This window comes from Odocoileus virginianus, unplaced genomic scaffold (assembly GCF_023699985.2).
Source record: "Odocoileus virginianus isolate 20LAN1187 ecotype Illinois unplaced genomic scaffold, Ovbor_1.2 Unplaced_Contig_64, whole genome shotgun sequence".
Classification (NCBI taxonomy): domain Eukaryota; kingdom Metazoa; phylum Chordata; class Mammalia; order Artiodactyla; family Cervidae; genus Odocoileus; species Odocoileus virginianus.
In genome coordinates, this window is record NW_027224381.1 from 98,214 (window position 1) to 112,758 (window position 14,545).

The following is a 14,545-nucleotide window of genomic DNA, read 5'->3' on the forward strand; positions in this document are numbered from 1 at the left end:
TAGCATTTTCTTCTTAAATATTTTGTTTTTCTCCAAGAATCACCTGTAAATTCTCTACAAGCCACAAGGTGGCAGGAATGGTTTATGGAACTGCTGACTCAGCTGGGGCCATCCAGGAGCCACTGAAGGAAGAACTTGCAGACCAGATACAAGGAGGGTTGGAGATAGATGAGAAAGTAAGGTCTTTTCCCCCACTTCTTTTTCCTGATGGGAGATGCTAAAAAAAAAAAAAAAAAAAAAGGGCCCTTTTCTTTCCATTGTTGGCAGCAAAGATAACAAGTACATCACTAAAACCATGGACTTCTTTTGGGGTCTTAGTCTATATTCACTTTAACCCAAGAATGCACACAAGCCAGCATTGCTCTTAGTGTCAAGATGGAAACAGCCCCACACAACTTCTGCCTCCAACCAACAAGACTGTATGTTTGAGTATTTTTATATGCATGTATGTAAGTGTGAAGAAAAAAGGGCAGAGGGATTAAAAGAAGGAATTCTCTCTAAGGAGGTTATAAAGGTAGAAGTGAGGGGTCTTTCAATTTATTTTTAATGTGTATGAAGTATATCTATTATGTTATATTTGTATCATAGAACTATTTAAAGTATTCTTGGACATTTTAAAAGATTCAATTATTTCTTAAAGATTTTAAAGATTTTCTTAAATTACCAGATTTTTTAAATAAAAATAAGATATAAAAAATCTTTTTTTAATAGTGAATCTAATAGTGCTATGTGTAGTTCATAGTGGCTGTTAAAATACCATGGCTCATGGACTTCTAACTATTAATCATCATTCTGTGCCTACCATCCCACACATAAGCACTCACATCTCTCATGCTGGCCTCGCAGTGCTCGATAATAAGCAGGTGCTTCAGTTACATTTGTGAATGAATGAATATGCATATGCGTGCTAAGTCACTTCAGTTGTGTCTGAGTCATTGTGACCCCATGGACTGTAGCCCTCCAGGCTCTTTTGTCTGTGGGATTCTCCAGGCAAAAATACTTGATTGGGTTGCTATGCCCTGAATACCTACCTTTAAAAACTTCATCCTACCTATATGTCTAGTCTTAGATCCTGGTCATATAGCTATATATATATATATATATATATATATATATATATAGATACCCAAATATTCTACCACAGATTCTACTTCAAAGTCACTTAACAAATGTTGATAAATGAGTGTCTGTCTAATCTGATCCACATAACTGACCCATGACCTAGGCTTTTTGGAAGAATTCTATACGCTGGATATGCTACTTTCAGGAACACTTTGGCCTACAGAAGAAAGCCACCACTAGATCTGTAATCTTGGTTCTTCCTTTTTTAAGCATTAACAGCTTAAATCACTCAGTGTCTGGGAACCTCAAAAACCTTCTCATAGGGGCTTCCTTAGTAGTCCAGTGGATGAGACTCTGTGCTGTCAATGCAAAGGAACCAGGTTCGATCCCCTGGTGAGATCCTAGATCTCACATGCTGCAACTAAGACTTCGTATGCTGCAACTAAAGATCCCACATGCCCCAAGGGAGACTGAAGATCCCATGTGCTGCAGCTAAGACCCAGTGCAGCCAAATAAATAAATAAATATTTTAAAAAAATCTTCTGATAAATTGAATTAAAACCTCCAGCAGGTCCTATTTTTTCACAGGGTCCTTGTAAGAATAGAATACAAATCTTTCCATTAAAATATCTCACTTACTATCAAGAATTGTGCTTATAATCAAGTTTTGAAAAAGTTTTGTCTTCTTTGACAGATCAGACCAGGTGTCTCTTCATCCTGAATATCAAATGATCCCATTTTCACAAAATTTCTAGTAATAGTAATAATAACAACTAAAACATCTGTAACATTTACTATGAGCCAGGAATGATTAGGTGCATTACATATATTAGTGCATTTAATCATTAAAACAATCCAACACATCAAAGAGACCAAACAGATTAAGTGATTTGCTGGAGTGCACAACCAGAAAGTGAAAACTGGCATTCTAAACCATATCATTTGATTTCAAAACTATTGCACTAACTTAGTCAATCCTATAGGAAATCAATCCTGGATACTCATTGGAAGGACTGAAACTGAAGCTGAAGCTCCAGTACTTTGGCCACCTGATAACAACGAGCCAACTCTTTAGAAAAGACCCTGATGATGGAAAGATTGAAGGCAGGAGGAGAAGGGGACGACAGATGACGAGATGGTTGAATGGCATCATCAATTCAATGGACATGAGTTTGAGCAAGCTCCAGGAGATGGTGAAGGACAGGGAAGCCTGGCGTGCTGCAGTCCACGGGGTTGCAAAGAGTCGGACATGACTGAGTGACTGAATGACAACAAATGTATATGATCAGTCACTCAGTCATGTCTGACTCTTTGTGGCCCCATGGACTGTAGCCCACCACGTTCCTCTGTCCATGAAATTTTCCAGGCCAGAATATTAGAGTGGGGTGCCATTTCCTACTCCAGGGGATCTTCTCAACCCAGGGATCGAACCCAAGTCTCTTGTGTCTCCTGCATTGGCAGGCAGATTCTTTACCATTAGCGTCAGCTAGGAAGCATATGTATGGAGAACCATGAAAGGATACATTTTCAAAAGCCAGAGAGGTCGTAACTGGACTGGGGCTTCCCAGATGGCACTAGTGTTAAAGACATCACCTGGTGATGTCCCACAGGAACCTGGTGGGCTACAGTCCATAGGGTCACTAAGAGTAGGATACGACTGAGGCAACTTAACACACATGCACATATAACGGGATTATCCATTCAAATGAATGCTTGAAGAGGCACCAAATCTGAGCAAGCTGGGGCTCCACAGAAGCAAAGAGCCAAGTGAAGCTTGGGTTACTTATAAGGTATCATTGGAAGAGGGAGTAGTTTTGCTTTGGTAGAAGTAAAACTTTGAAGAATGTCTGACTCTTTACTAACTGCTGAGTCAGGACTGGCAAATGCTTCATCCGGATCAAGATTTGGATATGAGGCATGAGATAATGAGAACAGATACAGGAATAATGCTTAAGGAAAAGAATACATTAGACAAGTCCATTCACAATTCCTGCTCTGCAAATAGGTTCATCTGTACCATTTTTTAGATTCCACATATATGTATTAATATATGATATTTGTTTTCCTTTTTCTGACTTACTTAGCTATATATGGCAGACTCTAGGTCCATCCACATCTCTGCAAATGACCCAATTTCATTCCTTTTTATGACTGAATAACATTCCATTGTATATATGTACTGTATCTTCTTTCTCAAGGAGTGGGGAAGGGGAAGTAAGATGAATTTGGAGGGTAACGTTGACATATATATATGCTACCATGTGTAAAAAAAAATAGCTGGTGGGACCTGCTGTATAGCACAGGGAACTCAGCTTCCTAGATGGATGAGATGGGGAGGGGGAGTGCGAGAGGGAGGTCCAAGCAGGAGGGGATATATGTATACATATAATTGACTGGCTTCATTGTACAGCAGAAACTAGCATAACATTGTAAACTATACTCCAATAAAAAATTATGGTAGCACTGAAAACTGTATTGATAGAATGTAAAAGGACAGATAATATTAAAAAAAAAAAATACACTTGAATGTATATATTTTGCTAGTGTCTTTGTTGTGATGAACCAGGGAATCAGAAACATGATTTTTCACTTTAACTTCAAAAACCTCTGTCTAAAGTGGCTTTATTCCAGTTAAAAGTGAAATGACTAAAACCCAGTGGTTAAAGGACTTTGGAAGTTCCCATGGCAGTGCTCATCATAGTTTCTCTTCCATCTGAACCACATTGAGACCTCAGAGGCTATTCTTTCCCCCTTTCCTAGAGTCTTTCCTTCTGGGTCATTCACTGTAGAGGGAGGGGGAGTATTTGCAAAGCGTGGGAGGGGAGTTTTTAGAGCCCATAAGGTCTGTGCCTAAGAGATAAGACCCCAAGTGCTGGAAGGAGCTTGAAGCTTGGGCCTGTGTCGCTTGGCTCAGATAACAGCCCCACCTCAACCCTCCTAACCTTGCATGCACAGGAACTCCTTTTGAGACTGGATAGGGGTTAGTCACCAGTGAAGAGTTGTTTTCTTGAATTTAAAATTTTATTCCAGAGACTTCAAGTCCCAGAGGAACACCCTGATTTCCTTTCTTCCTTTAGCATCCTACTGACAGAGAGACCTTCCTCTAGACTCCTTTCTGAGCCCCATTTCAGTTTTCTAGCCATTTCTCCTTTGTCTTCTGTACTCCTTTCACTCATTTTCCTTTCCATTTATTCCATTGACATTTAACTGACCACCCAAGGCCTATTCTGGTTTCTCCACTCACTGCTTATCTTGCCCATTGGGCTCATCGCTAAGGCACCTAAACTTTAGCATCAGCACAGAGCTGGACAAGCAATGTATGTCTCTAAGGAGTTCTTGAGTTATCAACTGCCCCACAGTCGTGCTTCTCCACAAGGTGGTAGATTGATTCTAAGCGCCCCTCTAACTAGCTCCTTGCAGTGCTTCAGGTTGTATGTTTCCCAGAGCAGGGGACAGTGCTGGCAATCCCCTCTCCATCCTGCGTTCATGAGTCCTATGGCCACCTTCAGACTGCTCAAACTCCCCCAGAGAGGCAGGCAGAGGTCCTCTATGAATGGTTAGGGACATAAACTTCATCCTGTCATCAAGTCAACACACATAGAGCACCTATGTGGTGAAACAAGTAGGTCTCTGCACCCATCTATAGAGGGCTTAACTGGATTAAATCACATATACTGTCTAGGTGGTCTCAAGCCACACTCATTCTGAGGCTGTGTCCTTGAGGCAGCTTCTAGTAGAGGGCACAGTCCAAGTACCGGGAAAAGGTGCCTCTGATTGCCCAGGTCCGGCTCACCAGTCACCTGGTGGTCACTTCCACTCTTCCTAAACCCTTGCATAATCCTATCATTTCATCCTCTATCTCTGTTCACAAGAACATGTTTTTGGTTCACTTTAAAACTTGTCATTATAGTCATAGGTCCTGGCTCTTCAACTGGTCATAGAATCATGAACCTACTCTCCTTAAGCCTAGACTGAGAAAAAAATCAACTTTGATTGATATTTGGAGCTAGAAAAGGTCATTTTTTCTTCTACTTATCAGCATTGCCTCCATCCTCTCTTTTTCTCCCCACTTTACACATATAACCAGCTCTGTCTCCAGTCAAGTAATGTTGTTGGTAAAAATAATAATAGAATTATTATTTTTATGTATGTTATGTATCTGTTATATTATTTATATATATATATGTACATACACTGGTAAGTCAGTAGGTAAAGAATCCACGTGTAATGATGGATATTGTCTGCAAAGTGGGAGACCTGGGTTCGATCCCTGAGTCAGGAAAATCCCCTGGAGAAGGAAATGGCTACCCAATCCAGTATTCTTGCCTAATCCTAACCCTAACCCTAATTTTTCTATGGAAATCCCATGGAGAGAGGAGCCTAATGGACTACAGCCCATAGAGTGGCAGGAGTCTGGCATGAATTAGTGACTAAACCACCACTACCACATATATTAACAGTGATAATAATAATATTTATAAATGTTTTTTAAATTTTAACTGAACAGACAGATATAATTAGATGTACTTTCCCTAGAGTTGTCATTTTAAACTGAGGAGAGTAAGTCTTATTGCTTCACTTAGCGCAATTTTCTAGAAACTAGTTCCATATAAGAAAACTTTCAGCAACTAGTTCCACATAAGAAAAAAAATACTGGATACATGTCTGGAGTTGAACGAGTTTTTGCTAGGTATATCAAAACCTATACATACAAAACATATTGAAGATAATGAGCTTTGATTTAAATACTGGTGGCCCATACTGTAAATCCAAGAATCATATATTGGGTACTGTAGATTCATTCAACAGAATGAGTTATCTGCAAAAACAGCAAAGATCAGTTGGACAATTGAGATACATGTTTAATATATGTATATTATATAATATGCAATTCAGCTACAAATGGATAGTGTGATATGATCCTCTAAAGAGCATAGAGATTGGTTATATTAACTTGGTTTTCCTTAGTTGCTCCCATTAATGAAGCTGTCAGCTTGCCCAGGTTCCCTGAATTATTCTTCAGAGAACAGTGAGTCAAAGTTATACTCTAAAATGAACCAGAGAGAAAAAGCAAATTATACCAGTCTGGATCTGCTTGGTTTTAATGCTGTAGATGACAGGATTCATAAAAGGTGGGAAAAGGAAGTAGATATGGCTCACCGTGATGTGGACCACATGAGGAGCATGTCTCCAAACCTATGAATAAATATCAGACCAACGACAGTGACATAGAATACCAGGATGCAGCAGATGTGTTGAGGTCCTTGGCCCTTTCTTCTCCAGAAGCAATGCCCATGACAGTCTTGAGGATCAAAATGTAGCAGAAAAAGATGACAAGGAAGTCCAATAAGACCACTGTGAATACAACCACAACAGGATAGAGACGATTGAAGATGATATTGGCACACAGTAAATTGATGACATCTTGGTGTAGACTGAAAGTATGAGAGAGTACATGGGTCAACAATAGGGGAACCAGGGAAAGCAAAGAATTATTGGTGTGATTGACAGACCGGCCCTTGTCAATACCCCCATCCCAATCTTTATTACCTCGCTGTTGGTCAGGATGGAAGTATATCTCAAGGGGTTGCAGATGGCAATGAAGCCGTCATAGGCCATGGCAAGCAAAACATCAGACTCTATGATAGAATGAGTATGAATAAAGTAGGCCTGAGAGAAGCAGGCCCTGTGACTAATCTCTCTGTGATTCAACCACAGGATGCCCAAAACTTTGGGCATCATGGTCAGTGTCACTCCACGGTTGGTGGCTGCCAACATAGCTAAGAAATAGTACATAGGCTCATGTAGGTTATGATAATCCCTAATGAGAAAGGGAAGGGTTTCACTACCAAGAAGTATGGAGATATAAACCACCAACAAAGGAATGGAGATCCAATGATGTGCCTTCTCCATACCTGGGAAGCCATTTAGCAGAAAAGGAGAAGCAATGGTGTTAAGCACCATCTTCCCCCATGAAGTTCACTTCCTACCTGCCCAGAACCTCACCTCCAGCCTCTTCCACATTCACTTTGCCCCACAGGCCAGTGATAGCAGCCTTCTCCTCGGCAGTAAAATGCACCATGATGTCAAGTCGTGGAGCTTACAGGTGATCACAGAAGCATCAGAAGCAAGTCTGTGCTGCTGCAGGATGCTGTGGCCTTTTATTCTTTACTGCTGAACTTCTGTCCCCGTTGCTCCACCTTGTCTTAGAAGCCATTGGTCAAGGTTAGGTTGTGTCCCTCAAGGGTGGAGTCAGGTCAGCTGATGGTCAGCAAGGAAGATGTATACTGAGTGTGTGATAACATGTTGGTTCCTGAGACATCCTTCCTTTGTTAGGTCCTCCTCCATCCTCAACACTGTTTTCCACTCATTCCCCGTTTTTACCCTCTGATCTTCCCATATCATCCTCCACAATGGCACCCATCTCTCCCATTCTCCTTCACCCGGAATGATCCATGGAGTGTAGCTAAGCACCAGACAAGGAAGGAGTTCTATTCAAACCATTTTAGTATTGGTTAAGGATGGTGACAAGGACAAAAACATACTCAAAATAAAAAATACAAATGGAGACAAGAAACTCAATCAGCTCTCTTGAGGAGTGGTTTATAGCCAAGCTCTGGATTTTAGTTTTCCAGGGATGAAAACAAAACAAAACAAAACATACATATATGGTTATTTCAGGAAGCTGGATGGAAATGCAAGGGATCTACAATAGAACTAAGAGCTCAATCCCAAATTAAAATATACAAAGGTTATTTCATAAAGAGAACAGGCAGAATAAGCTTACCTCCTGTGCTTCCAGGGAACTCTGTCCATTTCTCTGTGACAACAAGGGAGGAAGCTGTCTACTCTGGAGACATTGTCCTGAGTGTTCCTCTTGATTTCCTCTACTTATTTATACCAGTGAGGCAGCTAAGTAATCTGAAATTATTTAAAACCATGACTTGTGATCACACAGAGGAATACATGAATTGATATGAGAGGCTAGGAGTTGAAGTATGTTTAATATTTGTTGAAGCCATCAGTGATGGAGACTTCAAAATTCTCTAGTGCGCTTGTTTTGTTTTGAATTTTGATGTCCCTGTTGGCTGTTAGGCTTCCCTAAGAACACATCATAATTAAATAAAGTATGCAACTTTTTCAGCTGCAATCCACTGGAGTGGATTGCAATTATACCAGAGTCATGTTGATATGATGGTAAGGAATGGTGGGGGATAAGCAGCCTATAATTGTATAATTAAAAAATCAGCCTTTAGTGGATCAGTTTTCCTGTTTTGCATGTAAGCTCATTTGTATCATCTTTCGGGGGGCTTCCCTGGTGGTTCAGTAGTAAAGAACCCACCTGTCAGTGCAGGAGACATGAGTGGATTGGGAATATCCCCTGAAGAAGGAGATGACTACCCACTCCAGTGATCTTGCCTGGGAAATCCCATGGACAGAGGAGCCTGGCAGGCTACAGTCCATAAGGTTGCAAAAGAGTCGGATAACTTAGTGAGTAAACTATAATAATTCATACACACATCTTCTTTATCCATTCATCTGTTGATGGACACTTAGATTGCTTCCATGTCTTGTCTATTGTAAATAATGCTACTTCAAACATAGGGGTGCATGTATCTTTTTGAATTATGTTTGATATATTAATCAGTAGACTTAGTGCTCTTGGTTTCCAAGGAAAATTTCTATAGATACACACTTTGAGACAATGACTCTTTCCTTAGACCTTGGGTACAAGGATCAGACATTGTCAAAGTCCAGGGAGTAAGAACCAGACCCATAAGACCGAGAGTTTGGGAAACAAATCCCACCTGAAGCAGACAGTATGAGTACTTCCCATTCTCCTTCCAGAATGTGGACACCAGTCTTCTCTTAATTTCAGAATGTAGAGTTGGGCCCTCTTCTTCTCTCTCATACCCACTTCAGGTACATCCTTCTCTAGAAACAGCCTTGGGGAGCAGACCTGGCTTCCTCCAGGGATCTGGCCCATCTCTTGCCTTCTTATTACTAAACATTGTTGAAAATGTTCTAGAAAAGGTTATAGGGTTGAAAGACAACATGTCTGTAGCTTAGTACAAGGTTTATGAATTCTGATTCTGAAGTCATGTAGCCTGAATAAAGTTTCATTTTTACTTAGGTGCTTGTTTATTCAAGCTCAATTATCTCAGCTGCCCATTTTTAAATATTTTAGTTATTTCTCCTATGAAATACCATAATTGTCTCTTTCTCCCAGATGAAAAACCCAAAGTTTAAAGAGATAAGTGATATGATTATCCATGATACATTAGAAAGATTAAATGGTCAGAATAAACTAAGATTATTTGTTTATTGGCTATAAATTAAAATTAATAAAATAAAAATGTTATTTCTAAAGGTATTTAAATAAAAGGACTTTTTAAAAGAAATTCCAAAATTTGATAAAGACTAGCTCTTGCCTCTTAGGGAATTTTGTAGCACTTGTACTTTGGTAAACTCTTTGCAGGATGCTAAGTAGAAGATGCTGCTTTTTAGCATTTTTTTAGCATTTAGCATTTTATTAAAACTTTCTAGCTAAATGGCAACCCACTCCAGTATTCTTGCCTGGAGAATCCCAGGGATGGAGGAGCCTGGTGGGCTGCCATCTATGGGGTCGCACAGAGTCGGACACAACTGAAGCGACTTAGCAGCAGCAGCAGCAGCTAACTATGACATGTACACTAATCCTGTAAGTCAAATAATGTATTATTTTTAGGTGCTATTAGTGCAGAGAATTAAATTATAAATTGAATTATATTTATTACTTAATTTATAATTATATAAATTAATTTATAACTATATAAATCAATTAATTTATTTATAATTATATAAATTATAAATTAAATTATAAATTTTAATAGATAAAACATTTTATTCCACTATATTTGTTCATAGTATTAGCTGAGAAAAAAAAATACTGCAGAAGTTACTCTTCATCACAAATGTGTTTTTTTTTTAATTTTCGATTTTAACATAGGAAAATTATGAACACAGTTTATAAACCACTGAAGATACAAAAAATGCTGCTTAATATTCTTGATTAAAGAGGCTATAAATTAGTCTGCTTTCATTATAATCTGAATGGATAGGTTCAAAGTTCCTGTTAGATGTTGCATTAGCCTAGAATAAATTGGGTACCAATAGTAGCTGGAAATTCTAATGGCTGCCAGGCAGCAAACCAATGTATATCTTCTGTTATAGTAATAATTGCGATGAAGAAAAGAATAGGCACAACTACTAGCCAGGCAACACTCCTGCTTTGTAAACACAGGGCCTCTGCATCAGCTCCCACCAATAGCGGGTGACTCTGAACCCCAGCTGGGTCCATTCCTAGAGGAATGTCTTTATGTTGGTGCCTGACAGCACAGGCACTGGTGGCTTGATGGACGTCTGGGAGCACTGTGACCAAGGCATAGCCAGAGATGCCTGTGTATGTTACTTAAGCAAGAGGAAACTTCACCAGGAAGAGGAAATGGAAAGCCAGAACCAGTTGCACACTTGTCTACACAATGAACTTTGAAGGTAAAGAGCTGGAATCTGACAACTTAGAAAAATCATAAACTTCTCATTTTCCCATTTTATAATATTGCTTTCTTGGCTCCATTGATGTTTTTTGACCTTATACAAAATTGCCTTCATTTACATTTATGATTAAATTTTTGAGAAATTCCAGGGTTTTTATGTCCAATTTAAATATTATTACCTAATGTATTTGACAAACTAAGCAACTCTGAATAGTTAGAAGGAATGAGATCGTCACTGGAGCCAATGAATTGTAGCTTTCTAGGCTCCTCTGCCCATGTAATTCTCCAGGCAAGAATAATGGAGTGGGTAGCCATTCCCACTCTTCAGGAGATCTTCCCAACCCAGAAGTCATACCCTGGTCACCTGCATTGAAGGCAGATTCTTTACCATCTGAACCACAAGGGAAGCCCTCATTGGAGCCAGTACCTGCTAATCTTCCTTCTTGCTACTGCACTAACATAACTCACTTGTCCATATTTCATGGATATTACTCAAAGCTTTAGCCAAGTAGTAATTTTCCAGCTTTGTTCAAATGTATTGATAGTAGCTCTGAAGCATACATAAAATCAATGTTTAAATTTCTACCTAGAGTTGATTCATATGGGATTCTTTTAGCTATAGGGCTTAGAATTCTGTGTCCTAAGATTTGGAAGTCCTTAACCTGGTGACTTTGAATTCTAAAAGATTAATGACTAAATTTTTTTCCTAGTCATATTATCTTCAGTATTTCAGATACTTGGTACTGAATCTGTCTCCTGAATAAGAAATCTCCACATATCTGAAACAGGATAGATTTGAGGTTTTGAAACTTAACAGGGCTTAAATGGAAGCAGTGATGACTATGGTTATATCCCACCCATTAACAAGATCATCTACTATGAGGAATTGTGAGAAACTAGGATCCTTTGTATTCTATGGTCTAGTGAGGGCCATTAGTGATCGCTGTTCTCCCAAGTCCCTTTGCATAGTGTGCTGGGCCTTGCTAAGTCACTTTAGTCATGTCTGACTCTATGAGACCCTATGGACTGTAGCCTGCCAGGCTCCTCTGTCCGTGGGATTCTCCAAGCAAGAATACTTGAGTGGGTTGCCATGCCCTGCTCCGAGGGAATCTTCCCGACCCAGGGACAGAACGCGTATCTCTTAAGTCTCCGGCATTGACGGTGGGTTCTTTTACCTCTTGTGCCACATGGGAAGCCCCGAGTTCCTTTAAACCTTTGCTAATTCTATCCCCAGAAGGGCTCTTTCTGAAACCAGATTATCACAATCCCTGTCTTACTGAGTCTGAGGTGTCTCTGAGGGAAAAGGAAAACTTCTTAGGTCCCTAGACCAATAAGCTACTGTAGTCCTCTCTACTCCAGCCCCATTCAGGCATTAATGTCACCAATTGTTTCTTGAACCTGTTTGCTTGTTTGTCTGTTTTTCCTTTCCCTTTCTTCTCCTTCTTCTTTTTCCTCCTCTACTCCTCTCCCTCTCCTTCTTCTTCTCCTTCTCTTCTATCTCATTCTCCTCCTCCATCTCTTTCTCCTTCTATGTGTTCACTTGTTTTCTGGGACTTGCGGGGGGGTGGCATTTATTTTATTTTATTTTCAATTAGCAAAGGTAAACAGATCCAGAGTTTTTCTCTTTCTGGGAGTCTTGGGCTGGTGATAGCTGGATGGGTCAGAAACTGTGAGAATAGATAAGGGCTTAGGAGTACACAAAGAGAGCAGTGGCAAAAGACAATGAAAGCCAGGGTGCTTCTCTTTCATACAAGTAGATAAGTGAAAGAGATTATGGGTTTGTGCTTGGGGGTCTTGCATGGTTAACTGTTCAGAAATGCCTGGTCAGTATGACCTGTGTAAAATATATGTGTCTGTGCATGTTTATAAATAGGTGAGTACTTCAAAATACAAAGACTACAGTGACTAGATAGCCTGCAAGACCTGAAAGCCAGGGGGAAATTTTCACTCTAATTTTAATTGCAATTAAAAGCAAATTTAATTTAAAAAGTTATGAAAACTAATTTGAATACAAAAGACAGATGCAAAATCACCTGAAAGAAAAAGAATGCTTCCCAGGCCAGAAACTCTTAACTAAAATCCATGGAATGTTCTGATGTGTAAAAGTGTGTTAATCATTAGAGAATTTACCAAGGGAAGTATAGAAAAAAGAAGGTTGTTCTGTCGGCTTAGAATCTAGAGATGTTGAACCTCGCCTAACATTTATGTTCAGGTCCATATCTATCTTTCCCATGAAGAGGATGAATAAGCCATGTCTGAACTTACTGTCAAGATGCTTCCTTGGCATGACTGAATCCAGCTACTTGCCTTGTAAGTTTGCTTCCTCTACTTTTACTTGATTGATATAAGGAAAGCATGTATTATTCACAAAGACATGAAAATTCAAGTTATAAATCCCAATGTAAATTAATAAATAAGTACATTGATTTCTATTTTTAGGTTTGTGTGCCTTTTATTTTGACCAGAATAAGTCTTCAAGAGTCAACTTCAACCTACAAACAAATGGGCCACATTCTGAAACTAATTCAATCAAGGTCCTGTTTGCTGAAGTCTAAATAGTGCTGGTTGGCATTAACTATTTTGGCATTACTCCACTGATGTCTTGGTATGCATGGTTGCATATGTACGCATTCACGCATGCTAAGTTGCTTCAGTTGTGTCCGACTCTTTGCAACCTGGAACTGTAGCTGCCAAGCTCCTCTGTCCATGAGATTCTCCAGACAAGAATACTGGAGTGAGTTGCCATGCCCTCCTCCAGGGGATCTTCCCAACCCAGAGACCAAACATGTGTCTCCTGCATTGGCAGGTCTGTTCTTCACCACTAGTGCCATCAGGGAAGCCCATTTATATGTATAGGTGCCAACATGCATGCATGCGTGCTAAGTCACTTCAGTCTCATCCAACTCTGTGACCCTGTGGACTGTAGCTTGCCAGACTCCTCTGTCCATGGGATTCTCCAGGCAAGAATACTGGAGTGGGTTGCCGTGCCCTCCTCCAGGGGATCTTCCCAACCCAGGGATTGAACTGAGTCTCCTGTGACTCCTGCATTGCAGTTAGATTCTTTATCACTGAGCCACCAAGGAAGTCCATAGGTGCCAATATAAATATTAGCAATTGTCATTTTAGGAAATTAGGCTTTTTATGAGTGATGCAGGAAACTATCAGGGAACTTTAGGCAAAGAGACTACGATACACAATTTGCATTTTTACCATTGTGCTTTGGCTGCCATATTGGGAAGCCACTGTCAGGAACAACGGTAGAAGAAAGATCAGTTAGGAGTCTGCAGTAAGCATCCAGGTGGAGATTATATTGCCTTACACCAGGGAGGTGGTAGCAAGGGGCCGACCTATGAATAAATATTTAAAGTAATGCCAAGGGGATTTTCGAACAGGATGTGGAATTGTGAGGGGTTTGTATGTGTATGCATGTGCATGCCTGCACATGCTCTTGTACTTGCTAATTTCTGAATGCTAGTATCTGTGTGGGAGCATGTGAAAGCTGGACAAGGAGAGTCTTTATGTTGAGTTTGTCAGTTCCTTTGTTCATCACACTAACTGCCTCAGAATTCTTGCTTTAAAATGAGGATAGTGGTACTCCCCTGGTGGTCCTGTGGTTAAGAAAGCACCTGCCAATGTAAGGGATACAGGTTCGATCCCTGATAAATCCAGGAAGATTCCATGCCACTGAGCAATTAAACCTGTGGGCCATGACTGCTGAGCCTATGCACCGCAGCTGCTGAAGCCTATGTACCCTAGAGTCTGTGCTCCACAGCAAGAGAAATCACAGTGAGAAGCCTAAGCACCTCAACTGGAAAGTAGCCCTTGCTTGCCGCTACTAGAGAAAGCCTACATGCAGCAATGAAGGGCTAGGGCAGCCAACATTAAGTAAATAAAATAAAATGAAGATGGTGGATGGGTAGGTAGGAAAATCAGAAAATATCTCTGGA

General features: G+C 40.1%; 1 pseudogene; it reads right to left on the minus strand.

Moving 5' to 3' along the window:
• Positions 1 to 6,102: 6,102 nt before the first annotated feature.
• Positions 6,103 to 7,026, minus strand: LOC110145116 (olfactory receptor 51B6-like; annotated as a pseudogene).
• Between the last annotated feature and the right edge of the window lie 7,519 nt (positions 7,027 to 14,545).